We start from the raw sequence: 12063 nt of genomic DNA, 5'->3' as shown, positions 1-12063 counted from the left end.
GCCCAGATCCTTGGCATTGAAGGAAAACTGCCAGACCCCTCCCTTCCCAAGTATTTTTTTTATTTGGAAGGGGAGAGGGAGAACGGAGCCTTGTGGACAGCCCTACTCTTCCTTTCACCCCTTTTTTTTGCTTGTGCAGCTGCCCTTGTGGAGGCTGCTGCGGCGGAAGGATACGGCAGGGGGGGGATAGGGAAGGAGGTGGAGAAGGAGGAGGAGGAGGCGGCGGAGGGGGGGCCCGAAGCAAGGCTACGATCCGTGTGTGTTATGTGTATGTGTGGAACCGAGGGAGGGGGAAGGAGGGGGAAAAAAGACATTATGAGCCGCCGAAGTCGGCGCTAACTGGAGGCCCAGCGCAGGGAAAGGACTTTTACTTTCAGAGCGGATGGAACGTTGAGGAGCCTTTGATCGGGGGCGCCGGATCGAACGTTGGGGCCTTTTGATTCTCGCCCGCTCGCTCCCTTTTTTTTCTTTTCTTTTTTTCCTTCTTCTCTGGCTACATTTTGTGGCCATTTCCGTTCGCTACGTTGGGAAGCCGCCGCCGCCGCCTCGGCTGCCGCCGGGAGAACAATAGGAGAGGCAGGAAAGGGGGAACCGGGGCGCTGCGGGCTTACCCCCCACCCCCGGCTGCGCCCCGGATCGTTCCAGCTGCTGGTTTCAGCTTTCGTTGGATGTCCTCCCCACCCCCCACCCCTCCATCCACGACGCTGAGCAGGTAAGTCGTTCTAGGGGAGGGGCTCCCACTTTCTAATTTTGGGGGGGAATTCTGTTTTTTTTTTAATTAAAAAAACTCCCTTCACGGAACTAATTTCTTTCTGGGGGGATCTCCCCCCCGCTCTGGGTAATCGGGGGGGGGGGGGATCCGGAGCTACTCTTTCCTTGCCCCCCCCCCTTTCCGTCTCCAAGCCTAGCCTCCATATTTTTCAAGTTTTTTTTAAAGGGGGGGATTCCTGCACCCCGGTCCATTGTCGCCCTTTCTTTCTCATTTTCTCTCCTCCACCCCCGGAAGTCGTATTAAACTTCATGGAGTCACTGGAGGGGGCTTCCCTCCTTGCTTCCCCCCATGCTGTTTATGAGTTGGGGGGTTCGGAAGGACTTTCTTACTACTCCGTCTAGAACTGTTGTAAACTTCGGCTTGGGGGAGTGGGATGGCCCAGCAAGAGAGGAGAAGAGACCCCCCCATTCTCCCCCCCACACACACACTTTCGTGCCTCGTGGAGTTTATTGTATTTGGGAAGAGGAGGACACGTCGTGTGTATTGCGTGTGGGTGATTTCTTTGCACTTGGAGTGGGGTGTGTGTGAAATCCCAAGTGGGGTTTTTTTAATGGTGGCTCAGATCTACCCCCCCCCCTTCAACTTTACACAAACTCGGTTACAAACTTTAAAAATATATATATATATTATTCCAGTGTGCCAAGATAGGAGTGAGGGTATCTTGGAGAGTCTGGATCTGTCCCATTTTACAGACAAGAAAATTTTAAAAACATGTTTCTCCCCCACCCAGCCACACGCTCCCCAGTTCCCTGGGTGGGGTGGGGAGGGGTGTGTGTATGTGTGTGCGTCAGGCGACTTTGATGTCCTCCTGATTGCCCCTTTGATCCCAGATCTTCGTTTTCTCCTCCTGTATTCCATAATTTCTGCTCTCCCCCCCCACGCACACACCCCTCAAAAAAAGTTCAACAAACTGCTTGTTTATTTTTTTTTAAAAAAAGTTAGCAACAGAGGAAGCTGTTAAAAGAGAGATTTTTGGAAGATCTTTGCGGCCTGGATAGTGCTCCCCCCCCAAGAGGAGTCCACACACCACTTTCACGGGCACCACGGGTGTCTTTCGGGACCCTTCCCCTGAGTTAAGGGGACAATTTTGGGAGCCCAGGAGAAGTGTATTTGAATATCCCTCTCCCTTGGCTTCTTTGTCATTTCTGTTGCTCTGTACCCATCTTCCAAAAAAAGAGAGGAAGAGAGAGAGAGAGATTTTTCTTTTGGCTTGTGACTCGATTGTTTTGGAAGCCTCGTGCATGATGGTGCAGGCCGCCGCTAAATGCTTTGGGGCACTGGGCGCAGCCCTGTGTGGAGTGGACCGGCAGTGCGTAGGCGGCTGCCCAGACTTGCACGGTGTCAAGTGAACCGACTTGGTTCCGAAAGCTCGCTGCTTGCCTGCATCCGTATTTTGTGTCCTGTCACTTGGGTCTGGCGGCCCTGTAGAAAGTATTTACACGGGGGTTGTTGCTTTCTGCGGGGGGAGGGGGGTCTCTTTGGGCAACAGGATCAACCCCCCCCCCAGCAATGTGGAGTTCTGGTTTGGGAATCGTGCGTGGAAGAGTTCCTGGCGTTTTCTGTGTCTGTGTGTACAGGCCTCTCTCTGACAGGGTTGCAACTAGAAGTCCCCATTCACAGGAGTATGAAATGAACCAGGGGACGCACTGGGAGGAAGAGAACGTGCTGGTGCACGGGTTGTGTTGTGTGTGCCCTTGTCCTCGGCGTGCGTTCTCTGAATGGGAGGCCTGGCGTGGATTCTCCGTGTGGCTGTGGAGCGTGTGGAGGATAAGCAGAGCTTTGGCATGTGGGAAGGACCTCTGACGCTGCCCATGGGAACCCAGGCGCATTCACATGTGCACCCCGCCCCGAAAAACACCTCTCTGTGTGTGCATTCTCTTGCAATTCAGGAGAGAAATGCAGGCTTGGGGGGGGGTGACGCCTGAGGCAGCAGCTGCTTTTATGAGATAGTTTCCCTCTTAGTGACACCGAATTTGAAGAGAATTATGGTCAGGGGGCGCATAATGTGCTTTTTACTATGAGTGACCTGCAAGTTAAGCATCTGCCGGGTTCCTTTGTGTGTGCGTGCGTGCGAAGATTGCAAACTTTTTTTTTTGCTATTGCGCAATCCTGAAACCCCCACCCCATCCGACCCGCCCTCCAACTTTGCTTTGTGTGCAAAGTTTTTAGACCTTGCTCCCCTATCCCCAGTTTTTAAAATAAAGATTGCAGTGACCGGCGAGCTTTGAGGACCCTCTTAGCAACATCGGTGGCCCTGTCTGGATTTGGGGGGTGGGGAGTGGAAGGGGTTGTGGAGGGAAAGGGGGCGGGGATAGTTTTTTAGTCGCTATGTCAGACGGGAGAATCTGCTTTTCCAAAACTTAATTCGCATTGGGGGGGGGGGGATTCTGTTATTTGAGATGGGGCGGAGAGGGGTTAAAGCCTTGGTTCGGCTTCACCCTCGAATTTGTCCACGCAAGGTGTTGGGGGGGGGGGGTGAAGCCAGCTGGGGACTTTAATCCCTGTGTACCTCCCAGCCTTGGGGGGGGGGACCCCTCCTTGAGGTCCTTTGTGCCTCTAGGCATCCTTTGCCACATGGTTTCAGGAGCACATGTGTACGATTTAAATTTATTGACTTTATTTGTCGTCTGCCGTTCTCACATTCACTCGAGGCGAACTATGTGTCGTCGCCAGTCAGTACAATCCACCAAATGGGACATTCATTAACCAAGACATGAGGGTATTAGAAGTCCGGAACCCCCAGGAAGTTACAGAAGTCTCACATAAGTATCAACAGGACACATTAAGTGGCCCAGAAATCACATAAAGGGATCTTACTGGCGATACAAGTCCCAGTCATTTACCCAAGCAAGTTTGGGAAAACATTTTATACCATGCAGCCTTATTGTTGTTGTGGTTGCCGTCAAGTTACATCTGAGCCACGGCGACCCGCGACCCCTTGGGTTTTCATAAGAACATAAGAGAAGCCAAATGTTGGATCAGGCCAGGGGCCCATCTAGTCCAACACTCTGCCACACAGTGGCCAAAAATACCAAGAGGCATTCAGAGGTGGTTGGCCATTGCCTGCCTCTGCATAGCAACCCTGGAATTCCTTGGTGGTCTCCCATCTGAAGGAGCTGCGGTGGCTCAAGTGGTTAAGACGCTGAACTGCAGGCCGTGGAAGGTCGGTAGTTCAGCAGTTCGAGACCCGAGTGTGCCACATGACAGAGTGAGCTCCCGTCTCTAGTTCCAGCTCCTGCCAACCTAGCAGTTCGAAAGCAAGACATTGCAAGTAGATCAATAGGTACCACTTCGGTGGGCAGCTAACAGCGTTCCGTGCACCTCGGTGTTTAGTCATGCCGGCAAACATGACCACGGAAACGTCTTTGGACAGCGCTGGCTCTTCGGCTTTGAAACGGAGATGAGCACCGCAACCCTAGAGCTGGACTCGACTGGCTTTCGAGCAAGGAAACCTTTACCTTTCCCTCCCATCTGAGATCTATCCGGACCAGGCAAGCCTGGGCCGTCCATAATACGTTGCAAGTATTTGTTTTTTTGCTTTTAATTTTTTTTTCTAAGTTAAAATACACTTAACAAATACTCTGGCTATCAAGCGATTCCTTTTTTTATTTCTCTTTTCCCTCCTGGTTCGTTCTCAGTAATGCATGCAAGGCAGCGGGGGGGGGGGGGGGAGATGGACACTAGCAAATTTGTTTCTGCAAAGCCCTGGGTATTTTCATAAGAGCTGGAACATTACTCCATTTCAATAATGCAATGTGCCCTCGCCTTGACCCCCCCCCAGGATGGGGGCGGGGTGTAAATGACGATAATCCCCCTCCCTAGGAGCCAAAAAGATATGATACAGAGATGGGGCGTAGCGTGGGAAGCCATCAAGAGGGGGAGGGGTACAGCCCCCCCCAAATCTCCCATATCACAATAATATCAAGCAATGTTCCCTCTAAGCTGTGGAGTCTTGTGAGCAAAAATTCTACTTTGTGAGCTACTGGCATTAAAGTTGTGAGCGAGCGATTTGGCTGCTGCATAAATCAGTTTGCTTTGGAGCCATCCTTCCTGAGCTAAGACAAAAAGGTGTGAGCCGGAGGCTAAAAATCTGTGAGCTGGCTCACACCGACTCAGCTTAGAGGGAACTATGATATCAAGTGGACCAATTTTGGGGGTGGTCAAAAATTTCAAAACAAGGATATGGACAGAATGGAGCGCGTTGCAGAGGAGGTCGACGAGGACAATGGGGGACTGGAGACCAGACCCTAGGAGGAAAGGCTGAGGGATCTGGGAATGTTCAATCTGGAGAAGAGGAGGCTGGGGGGGCGGCATGATTGCTCTCTTGAAGTATCGGGGAAGTTAGGGGGCTGTTCCTCTTGGCTGCAGAGGACAGGACTCGCGATAATGGGTTTAAATGAAGGGCGGGAAGGTACCGGCTGGATCTTAGGAAATAAACCAGCGCCTGGACAAACACTTGTCGGGGATGCTCTAGGCCAGTGATGGCGAACCTTTTGGAGACCCGAGTGCCCAAACTGCGACCCAAAACCCGCTTATTTATCGCAAAGTGCCAACTCGGCCATTTAACCTGAATACTGAGGTTTTACTTTAGAAAAAACCACTCACACAGTAACTTAAGATGATCCAAACAAAGGAAGGAAAGCCATCCCAAATGCTTTCATTTTCTTAAAATTATTTGGCAGGGAATTCGACACTTTAATGATGGTCTGGGCCTGGCTGGGGTGATGGCACGCGTGCCCGCAGAGAGGGCTCTGAGTGCCGCCTCTGGCCCCCGTGCCTTAGGTTCGCCACCACTGCTCTAGGCCAGGGGTGGCCAAACTGTGGCTCGGGAGCCGCATGCGGCTCTTTCACACATATCGTGCGGATCCTGGCAGGGCGGCCGGGGAAGCTAAATTATATCATTGGACAAATAAATATTATCACTATATCATTGGACAAATAAATATTATCACTATATCATTGGACAAATAAATATTATCACTATATCATTGGACAAATAAATATTATCACTATATCATTGGACAAATAAATATTATCACTATATCATTGGACAAATAAATATTATCACTATCTGCTTTTCCCGCTTCTGTTATTATTTTTGGCCGTCCCATTTAATGTTAATGAAAAAGCAGATTTGCATATTCCCTAGTAAAAACGTGTAATATTTGTTTGTGCCTTGCGGCTCTCAAACATCTGACATTCATTCTATGTGGCTCTGGTGTGAAGCAAGTTTGGTCACCTCCGCTTTAGGCCGATCCTGCATTGAGCAGGGGGTTGGGCTGGATGGCCTCTAGGGCCCCTTCCGACTCTGTGATTCGATGACCGTGGGCTTTGTCTTAAAGACACATGCTGGCAACCTCAGCCTCCCCCACTGCTGTGCTGATGCGCGCCCAAGCAAACGCGTAAAAATAATGTAGAAGAATGACAGGTGGTGTGGCTAAAAATGCTGCCGACTGGTTCGGATCGTGAGCTTCGTCATTCTGCAGATCGTTCCTGTGTAACAGCTCCTTAATATGGACTAGCTGCTTACGTAGACGCCCGATAAGTAAAACAAAGGGGGAAGGAGTCAGTGGACATCAGCCATCCGATGGCAGCCGTTGAAGCTGCCTTTTACCGAATAAGGCCCTTGGTCCATCGGGTCAGTATTGTCCACTCAGACTGGCAATGGCTTTCCGGGGTCTCAGTCAAAGGTCTTTCCCATCATCCCCAACTGGAGGTGTTGAGGACTGAACCTGGGACCTTCTGCAGGTCGAGAACCACTGAGCCACAGGTGAGGGGGGCATCCTCTTCTTAAAAATTCTAGCGGTCCGCCCGAAGAATATCAGAGTTGGAGCTAGAGATGTAAAATTTCCGGAAATTTTGAAGCTCGGGAAAAAACCCGTTTTTTCCCGGAAAAAAACGGAAATTTTCGGAAAAATTGAAAAAATGCTACGTTAGCATTTCTTTTGTCTTTTCTAGATTGAAAGTCATTCTGTTACTTTAGGAACATAAAATATGACTATGGACATTTTTACTTGGCATGAAATTATCACAACTAGCATATTAAAAACATAGTGTATCCAAACAATTATTTCAAACAGAATACCCACCCACATGCAAAAACAAAACTGAAACTTTTTTATTTTCTTCTGACAATAGCACCTCCTAAAGGAAGAAATGCACCTTGTTCTTGCATTGGAGGGTTCAGTTTGTAACCTAGGACTTGCTTGTCCTCAGTGCACAGAAATTAGATCAATCTGATACCATATATATATATTTTAGAAATGATTTGGAAAATATTTGAACACCTTGCCTTAAAATATTTTATTCATCATGTTAAAATAAAACGTTCCATAATCATTTTTTTTTCTTTTTTCAATTTTTCGGAAAAAAACAAAAAGGCTTCAGGGGGAAAAAAACGGGGGGGAAACGTCCCCCCCCCCGAATTTTTCCGGTTTTTTTCCGGGCCTTCACATCTCTAGTTGGAGCTAGGGCATAGTGGTAAAAACCTGTTTTTTTGTGTCAGGAACAGCTGTGCTTCTGAGCACGCGCAGAGGTCTTTTTGCCTGTGACTTGCCCCCAGACAAGGGATGAGGGTATGCAGGGTATACAGACACACTTGAGAATGCGGGAGAGTCCAAATGGAAGGCTTTGATGGTGGTGGAAAGCATTGTCATGTCACAGCTGAATTGTGGCGACCCCTAATGGGGTTTTCAAGTCAAGAGACAAACAGAGGTGGTTTGCCATGGCCTGCCTCTGCGTGGCGATCCTGGAATTCTTTGGTGGTCTCCCATCCAAATACTGACCAGGGCCGACCCTGCTTAGCTGCTGAGTTCTGACGAGACGCAGCTACCTTGGGACAGCCGGGTCAGGGCAGATGACTTTAGCCTTTCTGCAAATCAAAATTTCTCAAAAGGTAGCCACGCTTTTTGAAATGGCTGGAATGTTGCGGGTTGCAGCGTGGGGCAGGCTGCCGCTTCACAAAACCCAAATCCAGTGCCCCCACCCCCACTCCGGCACACAACACTCAGGAGGTAGTTACCAAAGAGTACCCAGGGTTCCTGTCTTATTTGCAGATAGACTGCATTTGAATATGGAGGCTCCATTTATGTAATCGCTTTTGAGAAGTCTGTCCTCTGTGATCTTGTCTATTTTTAAAAAAAGCACCAGTCACCGAAGTTGTCATCAGAACACGAGAAGAGCCCTGCTAGGTCAGACCAGTAGTCCATCTAGTCCAGTATCCTGTCTCGCACAGTGGCCAGCCAGTTCCTCTGGAGGGCCAACAAGAGGGCAGAGAGGCCGAGGCCTTCCCTGATAAGAACATTAGAAGAGCCCTGCTGGATCAGACCGGTGGTCCATCTAGTCCAGTATCCTGTCTCGCACAGTGGCCAGCCAGTTCCTCTGGAGGGCCAACAAGAGGGCAGAGAGGCCGAGGCCTTCCCTGATAAGAACATTAGAAGAGCCCTGCTGGATCAGACCGGTGGTCCATCTAGTCCAGTATCCTGTCTCGCACAGTGGCCAGCCAGTTCCTCTGGAGGGCCAACAAGAGGGCAGAGAGGCCGAGGCCTTCCCTGATAAGAACATTAGAAGAGCCCTGCTGGATCAGACCGGTGGTCCATCTAGTCCAGTATCCTGTCTCGCACAGTGGCCAGCCAGTTCCTCTGGAGGGCCAACAAGAGGGCAGAGAGGCCGAGGCCTTCCCTGATAAGAACATCAGAAGAGCCCCGCTGGATCAGACCAGTGGTCCCTCTAGGCCAGCATCCTGTCTCACACAGGGGCCACCCAGTTCCTCTGGATGGTCAGCAACAGGGCCTAAAGACGGAGGCCTTCCCTGATAAGAACATAAGAAGAGCCCGGCTGGATCAGACCAGTGGTCCCTCTAGTCCAGCATCCTGTCTTACACAGTGGCCAACCTATTCCTCTTGAGGGCCAACAACACGGCATAGAGGCCAAGGCCTTCCCTAATGTTGCCTCCTGGCTCTGGGATTGAGAGGATGAGTGCCTCTGAATGTGGAGATTCCCATATCTTGTGGCAGTGAGTTCCATAAGTCAGACATGCATTTCTTTCAGTAGTCACCTTCCTCCTTGCTGAGCCCCAGGTTCAAATGCTTTGGGGGGCTCTCTCCACAAACAATTAGAGGGACATTTGTTTGAGGCTGTCGCAGAGGAGGATGGAGGGGTGTTTTTACAAGACCAGTAATGATATCATGTTGCCAGCCCAGTAGTAGAAGCACTTATGTGTGACATGACCAAGAAGGGACCGAGGGTACCAGGGTGCTGCCTTAAGTCCCTAGGGAGAGTGGGACATCAATATTTTGATTAACAAAATAAAACATAGATAAAATAATGACAGGCCCCGTGTCCCACTTACAAACATCCCTGTTTTAAGGGTCTCATCCGTTCACTCTGGAGAGAGCTTTCTCATGTTTATCACACAGACAGCCAGTTTGGTGTAGTGGTTAAGTGCGCGGACTCTAATCTGGGAAAACCGGGTTTGATTCCCCACTCCTCCATATGAAACTGCTGGGTGACCTTGGGTCAGTTACAAGCTCTCTCAGAGCTGTTTTCTCAAGGGCAGTCCTCGAGAGAGGTCCCTCAGCCCCACTGGCCTCACAGGGTGTCTGTTGCAGGGAGGGGAAGGGAAAGGAGTTTGTAAGCGGCTCTGAGACTCCGAGTGAAGGGCGGAGTATAAATCCACTCCTCCTCCTCCTCCTCCTCACATTTTAGTGGACAGGAGTTCCAAATGTTACACTGGACACAAATCAGCCCAAGCTGGGGGATTTGGATGCCCTGTGGATCGCAGCAGGAGAGAGACAAATGTGCTCTGAGCTCCCCTGTTCAAAAACAGGGTGCCTGACCAGTGTTCCCTCTAAGCTGAGTTAGTGTGAGCGAGCTCACAGTTTTTTAGCCTCCGGCGCACACATATTTTTCTTAGCTCAGGAAGGGTGGCTCCAGAGCAAACTGATTTATGCTGCAGCCAAATTGCTCGCTCACAACTTTAATACCAGGAGCTCACCAAGTAGAATTTTTGCTCACCAGACTGCACAGCTGAGAGGGAGCACTGCTCCCGACCCCTAAGCCTAGTGCCGGGTGGTCAGCTGTGTTTGTCTGAAGCAGTAGAACAAACATAGAGTCCAGTGGCACCCTAAAGACCAACAAAGGTTTATTCAAGGTATAAGCTTTCATGTGGATGCCCACTTATAGTTTGAACCTTACCTACCATTCCAGAGTAAGTGTGCGTGCACAGAAAAGCTCATACGTTGAATAAACCATTGTTGGTCTTAAAGGTGCCACTGGACTCTTAACTTTGTTCTGCCGGTTCAGACGGGGTCTATCACTGTCTGCGTGCCCTTCCTCTCTCTCGCCTTATGACTTCCGGCTGGGGCGAGGGAAACATCAGGACAAGCATAGAGATGCAGGAGCACCCATGTAGAGTCCCGTGGCACCTTCAAGACCAACCAAGGTTTATTTGTTTTATTTTTTTTTAACTGCCCCAAAAGGACAGAATTTTATTAGGTTTTTTTCCCCCATCACAATGCAAACTTAACAAACATAAACCAAGGTGTATTCAAGGGATGAGCTTTCTCCCAGAAGTTTTTTTTTAAAATTTTGTAACAACAACAAATAAACACACACTAACAAGACAAAACAAATCTACAACACAGACATAAGATAGGAGAATCTAACCATTGAGTATCTCTTAGGTTTTTCTCTAAACACAAATACGTTTCTACACCTTATAATGTTCTTTTAAAGTTCTGCAGGTATTACTATCAGCATCCTTATTACGTTCTTTGTGTTTTCTACTTCGGTTGTATACATTTAATACATTCTTCAGTCCGCCTGTAGAATCTTGACCATGTATTTTCAAAATTTTCTTCTTTTTGTCCTTTCAAAAGTATAGCTGATTTGTCCATCTCAGCCATTTCCAATAGCTTATTTATTTCTTCTTCTTTGGGTGGTATCTCTTTTCTTCTCCAAGGGATGAGCTTTTCGTGTGCAGGCACACTTTTCCCAAATGCATTGGAATGGAAGGTAGAGTTCAAACGTATAGACAGAGGCTGGACAGCAAATTAACGAGTAACACAATGAAGATGTTTTAAGCTTGCTCGAGTCACCGCCTTAAAAAGTGTTTCGCTTTGGCTCGTTGGGGGCCCACGAATATCTACAGTTGTCAACCTCCCGGCAGCAAGTCTAGGGCTAACTGGGGCGCTTCGCTGGACGGGGGGAGAAATACTCAGAATCCCTTTACACTTTTTTGTTGGGCGAGTAAAGCTGGAATTTTCGTCATCTCACAGATAGTTAGAAGAGCCCAGCTGGACCAGACATCCGTACTGAGTCCCACCCAGATGTGCCCAGAAGTCTCATCAGCAGGGGTCATTTCGTAGAAAAAGAGATGCAGGAGCTCATTAGCATAGCTCATTTGCATATGCCACACCCCCTGACATCACCGGAAGTGTGTCAGAAGGCAACACCCACCGCTCAGGCTCCACTGGACTGTTTTGGATTGCTAGCTATTGGGGGGGACACGTTCTCACAGAGGAGGGAGAGCTTGTACCTGAATAAAACTTGGCCTTAAAGTTGCCACTGGACTGTTTTGGATTGCTAGTTATGGGGAGGGGAAATGCGCAGGTCTGCCCTCACAGAGGAGGGATAGCTTGTACCTGAAGGTGGGCTGGGGGGGGGGCTCTGCAACTTATCTGGCTGCTTCTTGCTCCTCGTGGCCAACTGAGGGCTACTGGGAGCAAGGGGCGGGGCTTGTTGCATGTGCCCGCCCCCTGGGCTCTTTACTGCCGGAGCTCCGCTCCTGTGCACTCCTGCAGGAAATGACCCCTGCTCATAAGCGATGCTCCCTCTAAACTGTGGAGTCCTGTGAGCAAAAATTCTGTTTTTTGAGCTACTCGCGTTCAAGTGGTGAGCGAGCGATTTGGCTGCTGCATAAATTAGTTTGCTCTGGAGGCATCCTTCCTGAGCTACGACAAAAAATGTGTGAGCCGGAGACTAAAAAACTGTGAGCTAGCTCACACTAGTTCAGCTTAGAGGGAACACTGCTCATGAGCACAACAGTGAGACCAAACCCTCCCCATTGTTGTTTCCCTGTGAATCTGGTGGTACCCTGCTCCTGAATATGGAGGTTCTGTTTAGCTATCTTTGCTAAATAGCCATTGAAAACCTAACCTAATGGCGACTGCTGCGTCCAGTGGCGGTGAGTTCCGCAGGGTAGTTACTGTGGCTTGGTGCTTTTCTGTTTCTCCCCTGAGTCTACAGCCCCCAACAGGTTTATTCAAAGGATTGGCGGGAAAAGACTCTTT

At 49.5% G+C, this 12063-nt stretch overlaps 1 protein-coding gene across 8 annotated transcripts in view; it reads left to right on the top strand.

Moving 5' to 3' along the window:
• Positions 1-327: 327 nt before the first annotated feature.
• TCF3 (transcription factor 3) overlaps positions 328-12063 on the top strand; it is a 146052-nt gene continuing 134316 nt past the window's right edge. For all 8 annotated transcript variants that reach the window (XM_015407007.1, XM_015407006.1, XM_015407001.1 and 5 more), the window contains exon 1: positions 328-712. The gene's annotated coding sequence lies outside the window, so the exon portion shown is untranslated. The remainder of the gene's footprint in view (positions 713-12063) is intronic.

This window comes from Gekko japonicus, unplaced genomic scaffold (genome assembly GCF_001447785.1).
Source record: "Gekko japonicus isolate JY-2015 unplaced genomic scaffold, Gekko_japonicus_V1.1 scaffold1894, whole genome shotgun sequence".
Classification (NCBI taxonomy): domain Eukaryota; kingdom Metazoa; phylum Chordata; class Lepidosauria; order Squamata; family Gekkonidae; genus Gekko; species Gekko japonicus.
This window is presented reverse-complemented; position numbering and strand designations above follow the sequence as displayed.